Source organism: Humulus lupulus, chromosome 7 (assembly GCF_963169125.1).
Source record: "Humulus lupulus chromosome 7, drHumLupu1.1, whole genome shotgun sequence".
NCBI lineage: Eukaryota > Viridiplantae > Streptophyta > Magnoliopsida > Rosales > Cannabaceae > Humulus > Humulus lupulus.
Genome location: NC_084799.1, coordinates 19,882,646 through 19,910,262, shown reverse-complemented (window position 1 = coordinate 19,910,262; position 27,617 = coordinate 19,882,646). Strand labels below are relative to the sequence as shown.

The following is a 27,617-nucleotide window of genomic DNA, read 5'->3' as shown; positions in this document are numbered from 1 at the left end:
GCTATTAGCCTCCACTTGCCACTGATTAAGTACTAATTAATTAAGTCATTTAAAATAAAATATGGCTTAATTTGCTTTGATTCATCAACTTTAATTCTGTGTTGAGATCAAAGACCCAAGAATTCTTCATTATATAAATATAAATTAACAACATAGAAAATTTGAATAGGTCTACCTGAGTATGACTACGATTATGATTATGTATATATTAATTTATAATGGTACCAATTGTTTAGGTATATGATAATTCATTTTATATATAAATATATATTAGAAAGAAAAAAAAAAACAGAATAGTCTTTATTGATACGTATGGCTTGGGTAGGGGTTCAGGAATGGATCTTTTGACTTATCATCAATGGATTGGACAATGGTCCATTATTTATTTAGCCTGTGACCATTTTAATTTTTTTAATGGAATATATATAGTGTGCTTGAGAATTTATGGTACATCATCTTCAATTATGAATTCCAATTCTTCTATTCAAGATTTTGGATGGTCAATGACTTGATATAATCACAACATTGCAGAAAGTCATCGATAATCTATATTTATATATGCGTGTACACATAAATTCAAAAAGAAAAAACTTCAAAGTCAAGGTTTTATGTAGACTTGACTAGTTCATTTGATCAACTCTAAATTTTGAATACATATTGTAACATTCCTTAATAATAATAATAATAATAATAATAATAATGATCGTTATATTTTTTACTTTTGCACCTTTAACACATCACAGAAAGTGCAGTGCATATATAAACTAATATTATTGAAAAGTTCTTACTAAATTTTCCTTGGATTCAATTTCTAGAGTATGAAAATATTACAAGGAGAACTCAATAATTTAATGTCCAACTAATGAATATTCAATATCCTAGTGAGAACCCACCAATTTCTTTATTTTTAAAAGGGTTTATATTTTTTTGGACCATGTGTTTTGTCTCATTACCTGTTTGAACTCTGTGTTTTGACAAATTACTTTTTGAACCCTATGTTTTGTAAAATGATTCAAATAGAACCCTAAACTCGATTTTAGTCAAAGTTTTTCAAATGAAATCACAAATAATTTACCAAACTAACAATTCAGAACAAAAATAAAATCATTCAGCATAAAAACTGTGTCGTTATATTCAATTTTTTCTTTATTAAAATTGAGTTTAGAGGTCTATTTAAATAATTTTACAAAATATAAGGTCCAAAAATAAATTTTTTAAAACACAGAGTCTAAACAAATAATCGGAAAAAACACAGGTTCAAAAATGAATAAACCCTTCTTAAAAACGTCAAGACTTTTAGAAGGCAGCAGCGTCTTCATTAGGACCTATTTGTTAAGCCTGCTATGGCCCATAGTTGGTGGACTATTTTGGGCTGATTTATGTCAATTGAAAAAAATGGTAATTTGTATTACATATCTAAGGTTTAAAAAAAATATTAAAAATATAGAATATGTAAAAAAAAATTATAAGAATATGGAGTGACATAATCATAAATATAGAGTTTTTTTTTTTTTTTGTAAACAACATTTACATGTTAAATGAAAATTTGTAATATGCCATTACAGAACTGTAATAAACTGTTATCCATATTTTTGTAATTTTTATAAAATTCTGTATTTTTTAAATTTCTAATGTGTAATTTATCCAAAAATATATAAATAAATAATCCAAGAGAATAGTCAACATAAAGAGTTTATTTAACTCCGTGAAGGTTCATCACACAAGTTTTGTCAATGTTCTTTTTTTTTTTTTGGATTTTCACAAATACAACTTTTTTCTTTTAATAATCAATCCTATGGAAACTAGAAAACTACACTATTTTTTTATAAGGATTTTGAATTCTTAGTAAACCACATATACATAAAAATTAATTTTTTTTTTTACAAATTGTAGTAGTAAAAATCATTAGGACTTTAAAAGTGGTTATGGATCGTAGTTACTACATTTTGCAAATGTTTTCTGATTTCAAAACGTTTTCCTAAGTTGTGTTAAAATATAACAAAATTTTCAAAAGAATAAAAAATAAGGTAATGCATTTTGATAAACAAACTATTTTATCATAAAAATTAGGGAATTTAAAAAAAAAATATGGCTTCTATACCATCAATATGCAAAAATATAAGAATTATACTTTTCTTAATTTGTATGGAAAAAATTATTAAAGACAAAATTAAAGTATGAGAAACACAATTAATAGCTAACTAAAATATAGAAATGCTACATTTTTTATCATAGTTATATTTTCTTTGATATTGAATGTGATTTTGTTTTTTTTTTTTCAATTTTTTATTTTTCTTTCATTTTTTAATTATTTTTTCAGTTGTTTTTTCTTCCATTTTTTCCTTTTTCTTTTTTTTTTCATCCAATTTTTTCCTTTAGCTTTTTTTCTCTTTCAATTTTTCCGTTCTCCTTCTTCTTCTTCTACTTTATTTTTATTAATTCATCTATTTTTTTATTTCATTTGTATTGTTTTTTTTCATATTTTTTCTTTTTTTTTTTTTTCATTTTTTCCTTCTATTTTTTCTTCATTTTATTATTTATTATTTTCTCCTCCCATTTTTTTTTCTTTTTTCACACATATGAGCTTTTTTTTTCTTCCATTTTTTTTTCATTTTTTCTACAATTTTTTTCTTTCTATTTTTCCATTATTTTTCTTCTTCTTCTTTTCATTTTTATTCATTTATCTATTTTTTTCCTTCATCATTTCTTTTGTTTTATTTTTTTCATATTCTTTTTGTTTTCTTTCCTAAGTTTTTTTTTCTTCTTTTTTTGTACTTATTCTTTTCTCATTTCATTTTTTCTCTTTTTTCACACATATTTTAACATTACATAATTATTTTACTATTTTTTTATATATTATATTTTATTATTGTAATTTTTTTACAGTTTTATCCACTTGTTTACAGAATTTTTTGGAAACTAGGATTATGGAAGATAAGAGAGAAAAAGAAAAGATTTAAAGATAATCACACAATGGTTTTTTACGTGGTTGGGGCGTTAAAGAACATTCGTCCACGAGTCTATTGTATTAGAGTTTTAACAATGGGGTTTTCTGAAGTTTGAGCAGAGTAATTGCTTACAAGAGAAAATTTTGCAATCCCCTCTACATAGCACAACTGATCCTATTTATAGGCAGTTGGGTGTAATGGACTTGGGTCAGACTAATCTGGGCCCAATAGGGATATAATCATGGTTCACTCGCTAATGGAAGCTTAATACAAAGAACTTTGCAAAATAATACACTTTAATGAGGGCCCATTGGGTCGGCTAGAGCATAACCACGTTGTACAACTAACAATAGTACGCAGCTTCAGTCTGGTCCACGTGGGCTTATAAGGAGATCATAGGGACAAGATCTGTCCAAGTAGTAGCAGTATTGTTCCCCAATATCAGCGTATATTCCGTATGTAACCTCTTCTGCAAGTTAGTTGGGGAGACCAAACTCCGTGTTTCTCGGGAATGTGTCAGAGTCAGGGAAGTTCAATCCTGCCAACCCAGATGCAAGGTTCGGATTCATTTACTAATGTCCCAGTTCGTTTACTAGGGCCCCAATTCATTTTCTAAATCTCGGGTTTGTTTACCGATGTCTCAATCCATTCGGACGGTCGAACTTCACCCTTATTCGCGTCCTGGATGATGCCATTGAATTGGGACTAGGAAGATGAGTTGGGCCCGAACCTTCGTCCCAATTCCCTCGTTATGGTGCCGCCCATTGAACAGTTTTGGGCCCATTGACATTTGGGTCACTAGGCCCCTTGTCCTCCCTGTTCATTGGGCTTGGGCTGGGCCTTTGATCTTTACGAAAGAGCCCCCAGACCCAATATGTCGTGCCACGTGTTCCGGGACAAAACGGGGATAACACCACTATATGTAAAAAAAATCAAATCAATTTTTCAGCATTTTCTTTTTGATGTAACTCTTATAGGAACACAAAAGTTTGGAAAGAAAACTAATAAAAATATGAAAACGTGAATGTGTAACCAGTTACCCTGATGGGAACATTCAAATCTATAAAAAAAAAATTATATGAAGAAGATGAGAGAGAAGGGAAAGGGGGTGGATCTGATTTTTTTTTTCTATCTTCAAATTTGACGAAATTGGTTACCTTCCTGTTATTTGTGTGTATATTTATGGAGGTAACTGGTTACATTCATGTTTTTTGTGTGTATATTTCTGGGGGTAACTAGTTACCTTCACGTTATGATGTGTGTGTAAATTTCTGGGTTATTTATGGTAACTGGTTACCTGTGTTACTAAAATCATAGTTACTTCTTCATTTTTTTAATGAAGTGTTCTTCCTCTTTTTCATTCAGATTTGATGTTTCTTTTCATATTTAATATAAGTAACCCGTCACCCCTCTTCTGGTAACTGATTACCCCTCTTATGGCAGAATGTTACTTTCCTCAGGGTAACTGGTTACTACTCCTGGTGCATATTATTTAACTTAGCTCTAGGATTTGAAAGAAAAAAACATAAAATATAAAAATAAGGAAAGAAATGTTTATAATAAATAAAAAAAATAATAAACACAATTCATATCACAAAAAAAAGTTTTTTTTTTTTTGCAAAACAACCAAAGAAAAATTTAATATAAAATTAGTCATATAAAAATAATATAAAAAAAGCAAATAAGCTAAAAAAAATAATTAAATTACAAACATACCCTTCCAAATTAATAAAACTTGATTAAGAGTAAAATTATGGCATAAACCAACTTTTATACAAAAATATGGGAAAATAAACTCATAAAAGTGAAAAATCTTAAAAAAAGCCATAAATTAACTTTTTTTTATTTTTTAAAAGTCATATTTTTTTATACTCTATTAAAAATCTCTTATAAAATGTAATTTCCTCTCAAAATTATAAAGATACATATATTAAAAAAAAACCGTTGGGAATGAAAATGATGAAGTATTCAGAAAAATTGATATTAAAATGTTTAAGGCCCAGTTTGCAAGCCTAAATATAAGTTATTGAGGATCATTCTTGAGGCCCAGCTTGAAGTTCGAGAATATAGGCCCAAAGAACACTAACTCATTGGCCATCCGTTTTAGGATGAGGTAATCATGGGAATGAGATTGAGAATTTCAAAATATTATTTTGTTTGCTTTTAGATTTTATAATTTAAACCTAGAAAATATCATCCAATAGAGTAAGGAATTTTTTTTTATTAGTATACCTTCAAAATTTTTTTACATAATACCTATTATAAAAATAAAGTTGATTTATACCACTATGTAAAAATTTCACTTTGTCTATAATAATTTTTTGAAAGAAAAAAAAAAGCCCTCAACTTTTTAAGTTTCCCATTTCATTATACATCTCACAAAATGTGAGCCTGAATCTTTAAAATATAGTTATTTGCGAATCCATTGCGGAAAATAAAAAAGGAAGTTCGAAAGATGATAGCTTTTAAGAAGCAACTATTTGATTACCTTAAAGACAACTTAAGATACTAATTGGTAACCCTCTACAATATGGTTTAAGTTTTAGGTTATTACACAATTTAAAACTTACCAAATAATTTCCTAAACAATCTCCTTTAAAAAGTTACTTCGAAACATTTTCTAAAATAAAATAACTTTTTAGTTTGTTTAGGATACTATAAAGTAACTTTTAAATTTATAATAATATAATATTTTTTTTGGTAATTCGTGAAATTTACATTTGAATTACATTTAGTATTTGGTTAACAAGTAGAAAAATTACTTTTAAAACATAGAAAAATATATATTTTTGTGACATATTGAATTTTTGTTTGAATTATAATTAACTTTGGTTAACCAAATAAAAAAAGAAACTAAAAAGTTATTTTTGAATTATGGTACAAAAATGACTTATTTTAATCATTTTCTCCGGCAACAGCAAGAATCTAACAAAATATTAACCACAAAAATACTTTTATAGGCAGATATACTTATGACCTCACCGAAAAATAACGACGATATAAGGGAGGTAGTTAGGCTATAAACTAAATTTAATTATTCTGGGAAATTGAAGCATTTTTGTAAAATAAAATTTAATGTTTCTTAATCATTTCATTTAGAGACGACAATATTAGCCACAACACAACAACAAAAAAACAACACCAAATAAGATCCACTTAACATGATTATGTACAAAATTAACAAACTAGTCATAAACAAGTTAACCTAAAATTAACTTATTTATGATGCAATTTACTATATTTATTTAATTATATTGTGTTAAAAGTTAAAATAAGAGATTTGATGACTCCATAATGTTTTGTTTTGGAATTTGATTAACTATTTTTTTAATATTAGATTTATGTATTAATTTTGAATTTATTATATAAGTACTTTTCTGAAAAGTGCGAAACTATAATATATGGAGTCAAAATAGGATAATTAATGGTGTTGTCATAAGTTTTATCTAGATGAATAGATAATTGGATAATTATTTAGATAAATCTTTTGTTTAAATTAATATAATAATTCATTTAGGTTTTAAATGAAATTAAATCAACTAACAAATAATTATCTTTAGAATTTGAATATTGTATTATGATTAGCTACAATTATTTTTCCCTCTCCTAAGTTTTCTTAGAGCACTCCCAATGGGTACTCTATTTTATATTACAAAATACATCACAAAAACATATTTTTTTATAATTTACCTCAAACTTTTACATCAGTTTCTCTATTTTTTCTCTACGTCATTTAAATATTATATTTTTTAAAAATATTTTATTCATTTTAAGAAATAAAATAATTAAATATAATAGTATCACACTTATATATATACAAAAGTTTATAAAAAATAATAAAATATTTATAGCATGATGAATAGTATTTCACTACATATAAAGAAATACTATTATTTAGGTAAAAAAAAATATAAGTTGACATCACCCATTGAAATACTATTTAACTATTTTTTCTTTATATTATAAAGAATAAAATATTTTACTTCTTCCATTAGAAGGGCTCTTAGTAAAAATAAACTCATTTTGTTTTTATGTTACTAGCGTAGTAATGACAAAAGTAAAGGGGAAAACTTTTCAGGTAAAACAATAAGAGTAATAAAGAAAATTTTCCCCTCTTAACTCTTATCCTTTTTCTTCAATTAAAAATGAAAAAATCTATCTTAGATCTCTGAAAAGAAAAAGCTCTTAATTTTTTTTTTTTAAAAATAATCTCCTTCATTTTCCCTTCTCCTATTTGTCTCCCAACAAAAGGAGGTTAGTTGGGAGTATGAGAAAGTAAAGAAAGAAAGAAAGAAAAAAAAAAAAAAGGTAAGTGGAGTGTATTAATTTGTTGTACAAATTAGGTCTATTTCATAAGAAAGTGGCACATAATTATTACTTGTGAGAAGAATTTTCTTCTTCTTTATGATGACAAAAGGTATTTCTTCTTAGGTAACTTTTTCTGGTCTTACTTTCCAAAACCCATGCATATTCCTTCATCATATGTCTTATTATATTTATATACCTCAAGGTAAAAGGCCTTAGACTATATATATGCATGCCTTTCTTTATAAGTTGAGAGAACACACACATTTATAATTTTATATGAATATTTATAATACAACCTTTTTGAAGAGTCCAAGAACACAATCTCACCAATATAAGTGAGAAAACAAGGACTTTGTTCATGTACACACAACAGTAAGTTGGAGGGTTTGTTGTCCTTGTATATTATTTCCCTAATGGAAAAAGGTAGGGTTCATAAAAGGCTGTCATTATGTGATCAAGCACACAGAGTTGGAGCTGCACAAAACCAAGATGGACATGTTTCACAATCAAGTTTGCCTTTTGCTTTATACAATAAGATTATTAGACTAGCTAGCTTTGTTTTTTGTTTTTTTGTTTTTGTTTCCCCTTTAATTTTTTTCTTTTCACTTTATTTGTTAAAAAAAAAAATCTTTATACAATGTCAACTTCAAGTTGGCCCCACAAATGTGCACACTGCAGGGTGTAGTATGGACATAGATGTCACAAAATCCTTTCTCTAGGCCTCTCTATGTCTAGGCCTATGCAGTTTGGAGTTTTGTTTAGGTTCAAAGCAACGATTATCACACTCATAATCATCATCATCACCATCAAAATGTAGATTTATATGGGTTATCAGTGAACCTGATCATCAAGAACGATAACCCTTTTGTGAACCTTTTACATGAAGACATTTTTTTTTTATATTAAAAACCCTAATAAGGAGATGGACCCAATGCCCATAATCATCGCCTATTTTGTTCTCCAAAACATTATGCTGATATTCCATAATGTGATTGCTTCCCCCACCAATGTTAATTAAATTGATTAGATGTGAAGACTGAAGACCATATAATTTCGTAATTAATGATTAATTAACTGTATAAATTTACATAGTGTAATTAATTAAATTGAGTAAATCTGGGTTAAATTAATTGAATTTAGGCATTTGGGTTCAAGAAAAGACAAGTTAAGTTGGCTTGATATCCTGGCAGCTTTCATGAACTCATGCACTTTCGATCGTCATCAACAACTGACTGGAATCTTTTTTTTTTTTTAACGTATGTAAGATCCAATGATATATAGAATTTTTTTTTCTTTTTTGTAATATTCAATGTGATGTAATTTAAGTTCCAATATTTATATGTTATACATATACAGCTCTATTATATAAAAAATGTGGAAATATAATAAATTTTTAGTTTTAACATGTTTTTATTATTATTTTTTTTTGTTAATTTTAACAAAATATTTTTATATTTAACAGAATATTTTTATATTTAATAGTAAATTGTAAACCTGATTTATACTTAAATAAAATTAAATAAATAATCAATTAAAAAAAATTAAAAAAAAGATGTTTTTAAGATATTTTATAATGATAATTATTTAAAAATAATTAAACTAGATATTTTATAACTTAAATAAAATTTCATTAAACTTAAACTTAATATTATATTAAATATATAATATATAAATTTTTTATTGTCACTGTCAAATTCAAAAACTAGAACAAACATAAACTTAAACAAAAATAAATAAATTAATTAATTAAAATATGATATTTTAAAAATATTTTATGATAATTTAAATAATTAAATCATATTTATTTAAAAATAATAAATGCATACATATCATTTTTTATCTTATAAATTTGTATGATAGTTTATTTTTTATCAAGTAATTGGAGCTATTTATCTCCATCAAATTCACCAATAGACATTGTGAGTACATTAGAAACTAAAAATAATTTATGCATGTATAGTGCTATCTATACTATGATTTTTTCTATTATTAATTTTTTTTAAATATTATTATATTTTATATATGTCACGTAGTCATGTAAATATATGTGTATGCGCTGTGTTTAGAAGTCATATATGTAGAGATTATTGATATAAATATTTATATATACCATAGAACTAGAAGTCATTTTATTATATATATATTTAAATAACTACAAGAAATGTCAATATTAGGGGCGGATGCATTAGAGGTGGACATGAATCCACTTCTAATAAGAGGGCTATTAGCGACAGACCCAGCAGTCCGTTGTTAATCAAGTTTTTTTAATTTTTTTTATTTAAAAAAAGCATTAGTGGCGGACAAAAAATATTAGCAGCGGAGGGTTCGCTGCTAATAAAGAAGAAGAAAAATGCGGGAATTTTCCCGAGCATTCATTTGAATGGGTATTAGCGGCGGACTCACAAATTATTACCGGTGCACTGCCTGTCGCTAATACACTATAGCGGCGGGTCTAACACATTATTAGCGGTGGACTTCCCGCCGCTAATAATGTGTAATTATGACCATTTTTTTAATAACGGCGGGGTCCGCCGCTAATAATGGGAACTCATTATTAGCAGCGAGAACCCATTATTAGCAGAGGATTCACGCCTCTAATAATCTTCTATATAAGAGATCCCAACGCCCCTTTCATCAGTTTCCCTTTTCCCATTTCTTCCATTTCTCCCTGTCTTCTCTGCCCCCAAGCCCCTGTTCTTCGCCCCATTCTCCATCATCTGCCCACCCTCTTGAACCTGAGCCCCTCCACATCCATGAACCCCACCCCACCCAAGCCCCTCCACATCCATGGCACCCCCTCTCGAGCCCCCCCACACCCAAGACAACCTCATCCGAGCCCCTCCACACCCACGGAACCCCACACCCCCCACGGTATGTGTTTTAAAATTTTTGTTTAAATTTCTAACATATTCTATTTTTGTATCTAAGGTTCGTTGCTCCGCTGTGAAATGAGTGGAAAAGTATATTTTTATGTAATTTATGTATATATTATTTTGTGTATGCGTTAGAAAATCTTGATTATGTGTTAGCAATTTTATATATGTTTGAGTTTTTCAAATTTAAAATAGAAACAATTTAAATAATAGAAATTGGTTAGTTATAAATATTATATGTGTTATTATAAATGTTCTGGGATTTTCTGAGTGCTTGATTTAAAAATTTTTGAAATGGTCGTATTAAACTGTTATGTTGCCGAATTTTTCATGAAATTTAACTAAGTAAACTAATTAAAATTTTTTTTTGTTATATGTTATGTCAACACATAGAGAAATTTAAATTGTAATGAATATTATATAATTAGAGTTAATAAGTATTTTTGTAATTAATTAAAAATCATTAAACAAATATATTAGTAGTTAAATAGAAATTACTTTATTTTTTAAGTTTTGATTTGTTTTCTGTCATTAAATAAATAATTTAAAAAGTTTAGTGTAAGTTGTTATAATAATTTGATTAACTTATGATATAATTTTATAATTATTTAAGTTAAGTAATTACTAATTTAATTTTAAAATTTATCAGTAATTATCAAATTAATAAGTTTAAAATATAATTAATAAAATAATGAATGAAAAAAATTAATAAAATTTATGTAATTATTAAAAAAAATTAGTCTAAAATTTAAATAATAATTAATTTGTAAAATTATTATTATTACAAATTAAAAAAATTATGAATAAATAAATAATTAATAATTTATTTTTAATAATTTAATTAAATAGATAATAAAATATTTTAAGAAAAGCTATTAATATGTTTATTGAATAAGATTATCTAATATTAAATAGTTATAAATTATTTTAATGTAGAATTTTATAATTTTATTGAATAAACGTTTAAAAAATTAATAATAATTAATTAAATAAATAATAAATTAGTTTAAGAAAAATTATTAATTTGTTTATTAAATAACATTATATAATATTAAATTGTTATAAATTAGTTGAGTATAGAAATTGATAATTATATTTAATAAAAGTTAATAATAATTAATTTCATAAATTAGTTTAAGAAAAATTATTATTTTGTTTATTAAATAATAACGTTCCAGCAGGATCTCATACGTCACATCCTAGACATCGTGAGTTTGGGGACTCATTTGGATCATCTCCGCAGTAGTCTCCACATGCTTATTACCCTTCACCACTAGCACCACAGTTTGCTTCACCACCATTGTCGCATCCTAACATTGGTGAAGATATTTACCTCAATGTTAATGAATATTTCTCTCTCGGTTGGCTCGATCCAAACAATAATAATTAGTTTACGTTTTTTTTAATTAAATTAAGACAATTGATATTTTATTATGTTTATTTTATAATTAGTTTATATGTAGTTTTGTTTTATGAATATTAATTGTGTTATTAATAATTAATTTTAATTTATGTTAAATTTAATTATATTTAAATAATTATTATAATTTATTTATTATTAAATAAATTCAAATGAATTATTATGTTTTATTTTATTTTAAAAATTATTAATTAATTACTGGCGGATTAATAGGGGCGGGGTCCACCAATATTAAATGAGTCAAATGCGTTGTTGACTACTTTGTACACCGGCGGAGTCCGCCCGTAATAATCCGCCGGTATTAATATATTACTGGCAGAGTGACAGTTCGCCGGTAATAACCATAATTACTGACCAACTATTACCGGCGAGTTATTACTGGCGGGACCCCGCCGATAATGGTTATTACCGGCGGAAGGCTTCGCTGGTAATAACCTATTTTGTTGTATTTGAACCAATTTTTATTAAAATTATAGATAATATTTATAATTTTAAAACTAAACAAACGTGCATTATACAATAATTTTACCTAATATGTATATATATATTTATAGAGTTTTGTCACACTCAAAATAAGTTTCTATAATTTTGACTTGCTCAAGGAATATAGGAAAATCTCTTACAAAATTTAGTGTTTAGAGAGCATAGTCAATTAATTAAAAAAACGTTGATTCCTGGATTAATTATCTGTTTGAAAACTATAAATAATAATTAATATTTGTATATATAATTATCACTAACTAGTTCCGAGGTGGAAACACAAGCTGTCAGCCTCTTACTTGGAAAAGTGATGACACAACCAGTCTTGTATATCATACAAGATATACAAGTCATTTTCTCTCTTATTTTTTATTTTTATATTTACATTTAATTTAGTAGTAAAGATTCTTATTATCAAAAAACTCCAAAGTATTTGATTCAGAAAATATAACCAAAATTTGGATGAATTTGGCACCATACGGCACCAAAAATATATGACATGCAATTATCGATCGTTAAAGTACAGAATAACCAAAATATACATTAATATGTGGTAATAAAATTATACTACCATACATGCATAAGCTCAAATAATAAAAAACATATCATTTTCAACGGGCCTAAACAAGATTTGAATTATATATATTATATTCAACATGTGCGTGACACAAAATTGTTCTCTATAATAAGTAAGGGGAGATTCTACTATACGGGCTACAAAAATAGCTTTTGTGTATTATCGACTTGTGAATAGTTTTTGGTGTGATTTTTAATTATTATAATCGTGTATTTTTGTAGTTATTTAAAGTATTCTGTAACTTTTCATAAAATTCTGAATAATTTACAGTGCCGAAAACTAAGTTCAAAATAGGTTATTGCATGCGTGACTAATATTTTTATGCGTGTGGAAAACAACATGTTTGAGCCTAGTTTTCGGCATTGTAAATTATTCGGAATTTTTCGAAAATTTGCAGAATGCTTTAAATAACTACAATATATACAGTCATATTAAACAATTGTGTCAAAAACTGTTCACTGGTCAGGATTACATGAGAGCCCCACCTAGGCATGGCAAAATGGGGCGGTGAGGCGCAACAGGGCAGGACCCCGACCCAACGGAGCGTTTTGCACCAGTAAAAACGGGGCGGAATTCAAGGCGGGCTACCTCGCCGTGAAAACTTTTTTTTTTCTATACTCAAACCCAATATTAAAAAAAGATTATTTTGAGATACATACAACTATTATATATTTTTCTTAACATTATTATTTATAGGATATCTTAGTATTGGTTCTACAATAGTGAGGTGTCTTTATATGTATTGTACCATTTTATTTTAGTATATATTTTTTTTTTATCTTTAGTTAAGAAAAATGGATTATAAATATTCAGGTATATTGTGATTTTACAAATGTGATAATTATATATTTTGAAACTTTTTTTTATTGAAATGGAGCCATATAATGTATACATTATATACTATTTAGAATTTCATTTCTTACTTTTGATCTAATTTAATTATAATTCAAATTTTATTTTAATAAAAAAATTAAACGAGTCAGGGCAGACCCACCATGATTCAGCCAGGGCGGGGCAGACTCGCCCCATTTGCATGCCTAGCCCCACTAGTGAGACTCTTTTTGAAGCCCCTGCAATAAAATTCCCCAATAAATATTAGGGTTGAGCATTGGGCGTATTATAAGAATTTTAAATCGGTTTATGTCATAATTAGTTTGGGTTACCTAATTTATATTTTTCCCAAATAAGGAATTTTTTTAAACCCATCCAACAGTTTGGGCCGGTTGGTCGGGTTAACCGGCCCAAACCGTTATAATTTTTTTTTTTACAATACGTTGTTAGTGTAATTATTATATATCAAGCTTCAAAATTTCAAAACTTTTTGTAGCTTTTAAAATATTAATTGAATCAACATTAAAGTGTTAAATAAATATTTATTCTTAAAATAAAAAGAAAATATTAAAATTTAAAGTCCAAAAAAATATTTTTAAAAAATATTTTTAAAAATAAAAATTTAATTAGGTGGATCTGTTTTAATTAGGCGGGTTGAACCTATTTTTCAACCCGTAACAATTAACACATTTGGCGGGTTTAATTTAACTCGAATTTTCTGAATTGCATTTTTTTTTCAGTTTTTTTGAGTTGGTATGAATAATTTATTTGAGTTAGGCCAGTTGCAAAATTTGTTGACAGCCCTAATAGATATAATCCATTCAATTATTATAGGATATTATAAATCTACTTATTTGGATTAATAATTCATTTTATATATATATATATATATATAGAGAGAGAGAGAGGGAGAGAGAGACATAAACGTCAACGTCGGTCACCTTCAGAAAAAGAATCGAAATGAACTGTGTTTATAAATAGAGACATAATACAAGTCCGGCCTTCGTTTACAGCCAAGAAAAAAACAAATAAGTGTGTAGCGTCTATGTGTACAATATTGATGTCGATGGGGTCCAACTCCAAATGAAAAACCACGTACTCTCTCTCTCTAGATCTCTCTCTCTCCCTCTCTGCCTATTCAGATATATATATATATAGAGAGAGACCTATTAAGTGGTTTTGGTTTTGGTTTTTGGTTCACATAGTCCGCCCGCTGTTTCTGCAAAAATTTCTATACATGCATGGGGTGCTTTGCCCTTGCCCTTGCCCTTGCCTTGCCTGTGCCCTGCTTCACAAGGAACCGTATAGAGACTGGAGAGAGAAGAGATGATTATTGTTCATACAATGCAATGTGAAGCCGCCACGTGTTCGGTTCAGATGACATGTCATCAGTGCTATAGGTGCTTTTCCAAATGAATGGTGACAAAAGTTTACGCCTTTATGTCAAGTCATTAACGACTGTCTCCCCATATTTTAAACTACAATTCTTCCTATACCAATTACCCTACATTACACTACTACTAGAGATGTAAACTTATGCGGCCCGGCTCGGCTCATATTTTGTGTACTTTCAAACAATTCGGGTCGGGTCGGACTCGTATTTCAATTCGTGCCGGGTTAAGCTGACCCACTTTTTTTATTCGGGCTTATTTTTAGACCTATTTTATTATTACAAAAAAATATAAGAATATAGAATTGAACATTTCACCTCTTTTTTAACAATTAATAGACTCACTACCAATCTAAATACATTTTTTTGTTTAAATTATAGTTTTAGATATTTTTATATACTTTTTAACAATATTTTGCACAAAATTATATCAAAGATAATTATTAGAATTTGAATACCTAATAATAAATACTTAAAATTTTAACTCACAAATCTTAAAATAATTATAAAAATATAAAATTAAGAAAAATAATAGACTTTTATTATCATTTTAATTTATAGATAATTGACAAATAAAAATTTATTATCATTATTAATGTCAAAATATCGGACTTTTTATCGTGTCGTGCTTTCGGGCTAATTTGTTCGTACTTTCGTGTCGTGTCGTGCCATGCTCAGACCTATGTCGTGTCGTGTCAATTTTCAATTCGTGTCGTGCTTGACCTAAGCCCATATTTTTTCGTGTTGTGTCGTGCTCGTACCGATTTCATGCTGTGCTAGAAAGCCCGGTCCGTATTTACAGCTCTAACTACTACTATTGCTGGCTGGGGTGTTCGTGGATGGACGATGCGGTTTTTTTCTAATTTATTAAATTGGAGTGTTATGCGGTTTGAGTAATTTTTCAAACTGCAATCCGCATCGCATAAACTTCAAACTGCATAAATCACACCGCAAAAATATTGTGAAGTGTGGCCGGTTTATACCTATCATCAAATAATTTAACAATTAAATATTATAATTAATAAAAATTCATAATAAAACTCATAACTAAAAATTGTTTAATAAAATAATAAATATACAATAAACTAATATACCTTAAGTAAAATAATAAAAAAATAATAAAGAAAAAAATGTGATATTGAAGTAATAAGAGATTAAGGGTGAATATCTTTAGTATCCTATGAAACATAATAATTTTTCGATATTGTGTATATTATACTATATAAATATATGTATATATGTATTAAGTTTAAATGAAGTAAAATTGAGAAAAAAAATATATATATATAACGATGTGGTTTGGTGTAGTTGAACCGCATTTATAAAATTAAAAAATGCAAACCTCAACCGTACCGCGAAAGGTTCCAAATACTGCAAATTATGGTGCAATTTGTGCAGTGTGGGCGGTCTGATGAACATCCCTAATTGTTGCTCCTCTCTCTACAATGTCAAGTATAAAAAGAATATCTCCAAATGAAAAATATTTACAATTAAGTCCATAATAGTTAGTGAGAATATGAAAGAAAAAAAATTATTGTCCAAATTATGGACTCTAATATGTTTTCTATGTGTGCTCAAAAAAATTAGTATGTCAATTAATAAATCATGATAATTAATGACAATAAATAAAAAAAAAATTTATATTGTACGTTTTGTGTTAAATTAAACCCACATTTTAGAATTATTGTAGTAGTTATTATTTAAATAATAATAAAATATAACAGTACACTACTTTTTAAACACTCCAATGTAGATGCTAGCTCTTTAAGTCGGCAAAAACTTATATTTGAAATGGAGAGAAAATAGAAGTATAAAAATACATGCAGTACTCACAAAAATAAAATATATAAAAGGAGTGTGCTACCCATTTTTTTATCCCAACAAATAAGGAAATAATCAATTCATATAATTTCTAATCAATTGAATTATATTAACAAGAGTACAAAAATCATCTAAAAAGGGTAAATACTAAATAACCAAACATACTTGAATTATATAAAGATAACATAGCATACTGCAAACAATAAATATTATATGTAATTCATAGCCAAGCTCTAATAAAACTCCAAAAGTAAAATCCAATAAAATATACGTACTTATTGTACAAGACTTTCATCCAAAACGGAAAAAAAATAAAGACAAAATAAAACTTTGAATACAAATAATGTCAGAAGAAATTTCAAACAAATATAACATATAATAAGACCATTATTGATTTGGTTTCTATTTTGAAAACTATATTGAAATTTCAGTGAATTACTCACTTTCTTATTATAATACCAAACTCACTGGTGGATAGCACATGCATTGATGGTTAGCTGCTACTCTCTCATGCACAGGCATTGATTTACATTTTGGCATTTTTCATTATTATATTATTTTTATTATGTTTGTGGGAACACTTTGAAATTTAAAAAATAATATGTAACCATTATGTTGAGTATATAGTCAAGCGTAATTAAATAACAATCTAAAAGATTGTTGAGTATACATGGAGAGTAATTATTATATTTCTAAGTCTATATATATAGATACAATCAATATTACATATAATAAATATATTTCTAACTATCTAATAATCCAATCTTATTAAAATGGATCATCATGTATCATCTGTACTTTTGTTTCGTAATTAATTACCACATAACATATAGTAATTAGCAGTGGCGTGAGTTTTCTTTGATTAACTAGCTCTCGAGTTGGAAAAATGTGTGTATATATCTCTTCTATCTCTCCCTATATAAAAAGTGTTTACACATGAAATTCTTAATTTTAATGGATTTTTTTTTGTTAACTTTAACGAAATATTACAAATATTTAATAAAATATATCTTTAAAAGTTATTAAAAAATAGATATTTATTAATTATATTAATATAAATTTAAATATTATAAAATATCATTATTATAATAATATTTAATACAAGAGTATTGCCTCGTATTCACAAGGTGATTGTTGATGATGGTGGGAAAACTTATACATGATCTTAATTATTTTCATGTAAATCATATATTAAACACATTAATATAAGACAACCTATAACATGTTTCTATAATTGAATTTAAACAGAGATAATGATAAGAACACTTACATTATATGCAGCGGAATGTATTAGTCATTCCTTCAGTTTCTGTAACCCTTGAATCCTTTCTGTAACAGGGTATCACCAAGAAACTGGATCGATCTTCAATTTTCTTCATAGTCTTCCAAAGTATCCTTAAAATCACATAGAGTCACTACAAGAAATTCAGCATTTACCTACTAAATTTTTACCTGCATATATTTATTGGTAGCTAAAGAGTTCTTTTAGCTACGATTATATTTTCGTAGTGACTATTGGTAGGAGATTCTCCAATAAAAAGGGATGGGCTATCAATTTTATTATTACCTACCATTAGTATTTGTAGGTAAAAGATTTACCTACGATTATGTTTGGAGGGAAATATTTTGTTGATTCTTGCTTATTTTTCCCTCTGTTTTTTGCATAATAAAAAAAATGTGGCTGCTTATATGTGAGAAATATAGTGACATGTCAAGTAAGTAATACAAGTGGACATATTACTAAGTGACACGTGGCACTAACATTATATTTAAAAAAAATTGTATAAATTAAAATTAATTTTAATTGAATTATTATTAAATTAATATATATTTATATAAACCTAACTCTAATAACCATAACATCACTAACCTATCTAACTCTCATGAGCTGCCTCCCCCACTCTGCTCTCGTCTTCCCCATTTCCGATTCCCTCTCAATAGGTTACTCCCATTTTCAGACCGCTTCTCCCTAGAAAGCTCTCTTTTTCAGGCTCCTTCTCAATAGCTCTCCCATTTCAAACCAGTTTCTGTGGTGTATGATTGCTTCAATCTCTGAGGCGATGCCATTTTTCTTCAAATCTTCGAGCTTCCACCATCGCCTCCGAATCCCAGAGCTGCTGTCAATTTTCTTCGAATTTCTGAGCCGCCACCATCGTCCTTCACACCATTGTGTTCATTTCTGGACCGCTGCCATTCTTCTTGAGTTCTTAGCCGCCTCCATCTCTATGCCTCACCCATTGTTGTTCAGTTTTTTTGGGTAATTTTTAATTTCAAATCTGTGTATATTGTGTTCACTACAACAAAAATGAGCTTTAGGGGCGACGCATGTCGCCCCTAATAACTCGAAAAGTCGCCCCTGATTAGTCGCCCGTGGAAAAATGTCCCTGAAGGGTACATTAGGGGCGACTCGAGGGTCGCTCCTGATATTCAAATATTAGAGGCGACATAGTCGCCCCTAACACTTGAAATGTCGCCTAAAAAATTTGAAAATTTTGAATTATTTTTGTCGATATGTCGCCCTTGATACTCCATTAGTCGCCCCTAATACTTAATTATTAGGGGTGACGTGTCGCCCCTAATACTATACTATGTCGCCCCAAATGGTTGCACGTGGCATATTATCAGGGGCAACACAGTCGCCCCTAAAACTTGAAATGTCGCCTAAAAAATTTGAAAATTTTGAATTATTTTTGTCGATATGTCGCCCCTGATACTCCATTAGTAGCCCCTAATACTCAATTATTAGGGGCGGCGTGTCGCCCCTAATACTATACTATGTCGCCCCAAATGGTTGCACGTGGCATATTATCAGGGGCGACATTGTCGCCCCAGATACTATTTTATTTATAAAAAAATAATAAAATTAATTAATTAAATACAATTTTAATTAATTATTTATCGAAATTATTATTTAAAATTTAAATAATTGAAAATAAATATATTAAAAATAAAAGTATTATATTAAATATTCAAATTAGTTTATTAAAATAACAATTGTACATATTCATAATACATTAACATAGCAAATATTCATATTGTTCATAAAATTTAACAATAATTAATAATAAAATAAACCTAGTCTCCTAAATCAGCTGCATCGTCCTCCTCCCTATTGTCTTCTTGTTGTGGTTATTGTGGTGGCTGTGGTTGTGATTGCTGCGGTGACGGCATCGACCAACGATATTGGGGAGGTAATGTGGATGATCCAGCTCCATACATGTAGGGATACGATGGCTGGGAGGACGGTGGAATCGGACACGGATAAGGTGTTGCTCCGTACATATATGGAGGTACCATATGTTGAGACGGCGCTGCCTCGTACATAGAAGGATGAGTTGGAGCTGGAGGTTGAGAAGACGAAGCCCTATAAATATTGTCACTATCAGGCACAGGCGGCATCTGAACGTTTGGTGGACGAAATGAAGGTACAAAATATTGAGTTAAGAAATTAACTTGATCAGTCAATTTCTATAGATTATTCTCCAATTTTTCTATATATTCTCTTGAATGATGAGGAGGAACTTGAGACTCGCTGAAGTGAGAGTGTTGGGTAGATGATGACCCCGACCCCTTCAATTTGCGGCCCACTCCTCGCACATGTCCACGCCTTTTGCCTAATACTTTTTGTAACACCTCCACCTGATCAACTGATGACAGACTATCATTATTAGAAGCATCAATGGATGTTTGCTGAGTTTGTAACTCAAAATCAGCCTTCAGTTTTTCCTGTTTTCAAAAAATGTTAGACACTAACATTAAATATAAATTTATTAATATTAAAAAATATAATTCAAACTTACATAATCTTGGCGAGCATCATCGTTCACGAAATCATTTGTTGCTTTCTTCCAATGATAATCCTTCCATGACTCAATGAGGTCCGGGTTCGTCTAAAAAATATAACCCAAATGTTAAAGAACATATAATTTAAAAGAACATAATTTTGATAATATTTTATCTTTTACTTACCTTTTCAAAACGGATGGCTGCCAGCGATTTTGTACCCTGCGTTGTAGAATACTTTTGTTTCTTCCGATTTTCCTTATTCTTTACGGAGCGCGCAATAAATTGTGAACTTGTAAATAACTGACAGATCTGTTTCCACTCCTCCTTGTTAACATCATTGGTTGGGTTGTTTAGAACCTTATCCCAATCCTCCGGTCCATTGTAGTGTTTCTCAAAGTGTTCGTGTCTTAGTATTTTCCTATTACGGTATCGGTCTTTCATCTCTCGATCGATACCATCTAAACACTTTAAGAAATCCTCGCGGCCCGCTATTTGATAATAGTACTAAATTGAAAATTAAACATATTAATAATATATGTACTATATTAAAGACATATTTTTAACAAATATATTTAATACTATTTTTACCTGAATTATGCCAAGGACCTGATCCTTGTATTGTTTAGGCACTAATTCCCATGAACCGTAATGTCCGGGAACTTTCATTTTAATTTGGGTTACCACAAGGCGGACAAAAGCAGCGTGCTCGCCCCCAACAACCTTGTACGTTCGTGGGAAAAACGTTACTTCCAGTGGTTTTCCATTTTTACGCTGCCTCTCCTCTAGATCTTTTCCAATAGCTGCGCCACGACCCTTTTTCTTAGTTGTGATTCCTGTATTTTTTTTTTATTAATAATACATAGAATATTAGTATATACATAATAAACATATGTGAGTAAATAAAATAACAAAAAAATTACCTGAGTCGCATGTAGTCGGGATCCTAGTAGGATCCGGTGGAGGATCACCGCCAGCGTCTCCACCGTGAGCTCTAGCCACATCTGCTAACATCTACTAACACGACAGTAATTTAACCTATCTATTTTAATATTTAATTATTATTTATAATTAATTTATTGAGTATTATTTCAATTGATTAGGTAATTTGAAACATGCTATTTGGAAACGAACTTTTTATTTCTCAATATGTATAATACATTGAACACTAGATACAAAACTAAGTAGAATAGTCACTATCCTCACTAATTACATCAACATCTATCGGGCACACATCATCAGTATTATCATCACTAAGGTCGACAATTAATTCATCCTCATCTTCTGCTTCTTCTACACTGTCTTCCATATCATCTTCATTCTCATTAATAAATCCATCATCTTCTTGAACAACTAAAGAAGGTCGATGGGTCGTGTTGACTTGAGTCGCTGGTACATCAGATTGCTGAACAACCAACTCTCCGAGATCCACAGTCAAAACAAAATTTGATGAGTTGGTGTCATGTACAACATCAACATCAGCAATCATATCTGAAGAATCTGGAAAGTCCCAAACTTGCCGATGATTCACTTCTTGGACAACTTTCCAATCTCGTCCTCTAACGAGATCATCGATGTAGAATACTTGTTTTGCTTGACTAGCTAGTATGAACGGTTCATCTTTATACCATTCACCGCTAACATTGATACTAGTAATAATATTTACAGTGATGGTTTTCTTTTTTTTTCGGATCTGTATTGAACCATTTACATCGAAATAATACCACCGAATAAGAACCAGTAAAAGACAGTTGGAGTATTTCTTCAAGTTGCCCGTAATAGTTAAAACCTTCTGTTCCAGCAACACACACTCCACTATTTTGTGTAATTCGATTCTGATCTCGATTGTATGAGACAAATCGAACTCCGTTCTCTATACATGCTTGGTAGGAGTAAGCCAATAGATCTGACCTAGATGCTAACGCTAGTAATTCATCAGCATGCTCTAATGACCCAAGCTGGTGCAACTCATATATCTAATAATAATGAAATATATTAGAATGAGAATGTAATTTGTAGTATGCAATTTGCTAAATACAAGTTACCTTCTTATGAAACCATGAACAAAACTCTTTCTTATGTATCAATTTATGATTGGCAGCCATATCTCTTTGTTGCACCTCAGTTAGGTGTTCCCTGTTAATTAATTAACAATGTCAATATTGTTAATTAAAGAGTAGATTGAACAAAGAATAAAATGAATATTAATTATGTACTTACTCTAAATACACTTCAGTTTCTTGAGAATTATCCAAAATGAACCACTCAGCTTTATTCCGAGTATTTTCATCGAGGGGCACGGGAATTCCCTTACTAAGAGGACGACATTGAGATTCAAACACTGTGAGGTGTCAATTCACATACGGTGCATCTTCGTTACGATCAGGCTAATTAAATTTTGTTTCCACGCCTTTGAAATACATTGAACAAAATGTCAAAGCCTCATCTGCAACATATCCTTTTGCTATAGATCCTTCAGGACGAGCTTTATTCCTGACATAGTTTTTTAATTTTTTCATGTATCTTTCAAAAGGATACATCCACCTCATAAATACAGGTCCTCCCAATATTGCTTCATTAGGCAAGTGCAAAACCAGATGGATCATTATGTCAAAGAATGCTGGAGGGAAAATCAACTCCATCTTGCATAAAAAAACAATTAAGTCATCCTTAGCTTTCTCCATATCAAAAACGTTCAGTGTCCTAGAGCACAATTGTTTGAAGAAATTACACAATTCAGTGATGGTAGTGGATATAGATTCTGGTAAAAACTTGCGAACACCTACTGCAAGTAATCGTTGCATTATCACATGACAATCATGGGACTTCAACCCAAAAATGTTTGAGTCATTGTCTGTGACTTTTTTCTTTAGATTAGAACAAAAACCATCGGGCAACTTCACTCCTTTCAAAAATTGACAAAAATCTCGCCTGTGTTCAGAAGTGAACACGTATGGAGCATGCGGTTTCATTAACCTTTTATTGGCATCCTCGTAAATCCACAACGATTTCCTAACCCCCATATTCTTTAAATCATGTCTTGCATTAGTTGTGTCCTTAGATTTATCATTATCTAACAAAGTCCCAAGGATACTATCGCACACATTCTTCTCAACATGCATCACATCTAGGTTGTGTTTTAACTGATTTGAACTCCAGTAATCAAGTTCATAGAAAATACTTTTTTTCCTCCAATTACTTTCCCCTGCACCTCGCTTGCACTTCACCCCCCCAAATCTGTCATGTTTACCAGACACTTGAAGCGGTAAAGCATTGACTTGATCTAAAACTTGTTGAAAAGTAAACTATTGTGGAGGATTTCTTTTCTCAACTTTGCCATCAAATTCCTTGTCCCTTCTATACTTATGATTACTCCTCAAGAATCGCCTATGACCGACATACGATGTCTTACCAATCACTCGAATGGAAGTGGTGTCTTCATTACACGTTGGACATGCTTTATACCCTTGCCCACTCCAACCAGACAAGCTACTATGAGCAGGGAAATCGTTAATTGTCCACAGAAGGGCTGCACGCATCTTGAACAATTCATTCCTTGTGCCATCTCTTGTGTCGACCCCGTTAATCCACAATTGTTTTAACTCATCCACCAAGGGTCTTAGAAATACATCCATGTCTTTACCCGGTGATTTTGCCCCAGGAATAAGTAGAGTTAGCATAAAATACTCTTCCTTCATACATAGCCAAGGGGGGAGATTGTAGTTCGTCAAAATCACAGGCCACATGCTGTATGATAAGCTCATGTTGCCAAAAGGATTAAACCCATCAGCAGCCAAGCCTAGACGAACATTTCTAGGATCTTTTGCAAAATCAGGATGGGTGGCATCAAAGTCTTTCCATGCAAACCCGTCAACCGGATGACGCATCACCCCATCTTCTATTGATCTCCCAGTATGATGCCATAACATGTCATTAGCTGTATGTCTTGAACTGTACATTCGCTTTAATCTGGGAGTCAACGGAAATTAACGCATCACCTTGTGTGGAACCTTTTTCCCCTTCTTCTTTTCATTGACCCATCGGTTACTCCCACACACATGACATGAATCTTTGCTTGCATGCTCATTATAAAATAACGAACAATCATATTTACACACATGGATTGATTGATATCCCAACCCTAACTTACTCAGCTTCTTTTTTGCCTCATAGTGTGTTGGGGGAATTTTATTATCTTTCGGAAATGCAAATTTTAGTAACTTCAACAATTCATCGAAAGAGTTATTTGGCCACTTCCCTCTAACTTTCAAATGCATCAACTTCGCCAAAAAGTTTAAGGATGATATCCAATCACAACCCGGATACAACTTAGCTTCAATCTCGTCGAACAACTCGTCATAATACTGTCCCATTCGACTGCCAGACACACGATCTGCTTCCTCTGCATTTTTCGGTAAGAGGAAATCATCAACGGCGTCAACCATCTCGTCTACATCTTCATTCTCCTCAACTACCTCATTGGCGACACTAGCTTCCACCTCACCGTGGTAAACCCACTTTTGATAACTCTGTTGAAAACCCTTGTCAAAGACATGAGCCTTCACTGTATCTATAGTTTGTAGTTTAACATTCAGGCACCTCACACACGGGCATAAAATTCTCCTGTCGCAGTCTACGTGTTATTTTGCCATTCTCAAGAAGGCTTGGAGACCGTTCCAATAAGCATCACAGTTACGCTTCCTTAATGCCGTCCAACTCTTATCGATCGGCATCTACGATACAAGAATAAACAATAATTAAAACTTATTGACTATGTGTGTGTGCCCTAATCCACTTTTTCACTCCACTTCTATAAGGGTAAAGAACCTATCCCATTCAGATTTGTAGTATACATATAATTTAATCTACACTCTTAAAATTGTTTCGTTTATGTAAAAATTTCGGCAGCACCCCCCTATAGTTCTCATAAGTGGGCAGACTAAAATTAAGTTTGCCCACTTACGAGAACAAATAAGGAGACACATATTGAAATCTCTATTAACGAAACAATAAAATGAGTACTAGATCAAATTATAGGTACACAACAAATCCAAACTATCCATGCGGACACATACCGTCCTGGATAATTTGGAGAAGCATATTTAAGAGTTCTTACTGACTCAGCTTCACCGAACGGGTCTAAGGCTTTTCGTGATTGAAAATAATTAATAAAACATTATAACTAAGTGATAATATATAAAACGTCTATCCAATCTTTGGTGATCAAATTTTATCACCAAAGAAAAGCAACAAAAAAAGAAATATTTTTTAACACTAGATGTTTTATGATGTCTTATAAAATCTTATGATATTAAATTATAATTTTGTAATTTATTTTGAAATTATTTATCTAACTTTTAATTTATTTTTAAATTACTAAATTTGTTAATATTAAATAAAATTATAATTTTTTAATTCATTTATCTAAATTTGTAATTTATTTTGAAATTATTTATCTAACTTTTAATTTATTTTTAAATTACTAAATTTGTTGATATTAAATTAAATTATAATTTTGTAATTTATTTTTAAATTATTTATCTAACTTTTAATTTATTTTTAAATTATATATTTAATTATTTAATTTATTTTTAAATTACTAAATTTGTTAATATTAAATTATAATTTTTCACTTTATTTTAAAATTATTAAATTGTTAATATTAAATTAAATTATTTATCTAATATTTTAATTTATTTTGTTAATTCTAAGTATTTAATGTCTTATTTATTATATTATTATTTATTTAGTCCTCTAACTCTACCAAAATTTTGACAGCATAACATCTCCATTATAACATATCCCAAAAATTTAAAACCCTACAAAAAACACTCAGAAAATTCCTAGAACATTCACAATATACATATTATTAATCAAATTTAAATACTAACACATACTACAATTTTATACACATATATAAATATATCACTAAACACATCTCACTTTGTACACACATTCACATATTAATTATATTAATTAAACCAATAACATAATTAAAAAATAAATACCTTGATGCCACAAAATTATATTATACCAGTGACCGAATTTCCAAGAGATACTCCTTCAATTTCTACACAAAATCAACCCAAATAATTAAATTTAAACAAAATTAAATCAACTTAATATATATATATATAAATATATATAAAAGCAACTATATATATATATTCTGAGTTGGGTTTCAGCTTACCTGGGCTTCGGCGTCTGAGAGATCGGGGAGAGATCGGAGAGCAGACCGAGAGTGAGGGCGAGGTGAGGGTGCGACGACAGAGAGATCGAGAGTACTCTATACATAAATAAGAATATAACTCTCAAAAACACCAATAATGTCTAAAAGCAAAAAAATCAAAATCCAATTTCTTTTAACAAAAAGTATTCAAAACTTTGAACTAAAGCAAATTATGATCTAACAAAGCAGTACAAGCAAAGAATTGAGCATCAAACAGAAAGATATTCCAGAAAATATATTTGACTATAGCCAAAGCCCAAACATACAGAGTTAATCAATCTCCTTATGAAAAAGATATGATTGTGAATCAAAGTAATGAATCACAACTCAAAAACTAAGGACAACTCAAAAAGTTCAAACAAGTATAAATTTCTAACTAAAAATTTCAACACACCAACTAATAACACTCTTTAAAATAAACCATAAATCATACTCTAAACAGGATAAGAAATTGATTTAAACACACATATACACAAACTAATAACAAAATGGGCACCTAATTAATCCTAAACATATAAAAGAACCAAAAGAATACCTCAAGATACAAAGTCCATAAATATTGATTGCATAAAAAAAACAACTAATGAGATTCAGAGATTTCACAGAAAAAACAGAGCTTAAGCTATTCTTTGATTGCTATAAAATAAGCTCAAGATTCGGAACACTTAACAGAAAACACAGAGCAAACAGTAAAAGCATATATTTTTTAATCCTGATATTAAGATTACCACACAAAACAGAACAATCAAGAGGACAAAACCATCAAGAAAAACTTAAAGCAAACAGAAAAAACTTATACAAGAACCAATTAGCTCATACAAGAACTTATTCAGTTCTCAAAACACTGACTTACCCCATACACTGAAGCACTCTGAGTACAATGGTAAAATACGCCAAAGATCTAGACAAAATCACAGTCTATGCGTCTAGCCGAGACTACACTGCTCACAAAACAAT

At 29.6% G+C, this 27,617-nt stretch overlaps 1 long non-coding RNA gene across 1 annotated transcript; it reads right to left on the bottom strand.

The window, feature by feature from the left end:
- Window positions 1–19,860: 19,860 nt before the first annotated feature.
- LOC133789490 (uncharacterized) lies at window positions 19,861–26,934 on the bottom strand. The gene is made up of 4 exons (XR_009873572.1): window positions 26,622–26,934; window positions 26,440–26,501; window positions 20,449–20,538; window positions 19,861–20,374 (listed from the first exon to the last, which is right to left on the bottom strand). It is a non-coding gene; the product is annotated as an uncharacterized LOC133789490 (long non-coding RNA).
- Window positions 26,935–27,617: the final 683 nt, after the last annotated feature.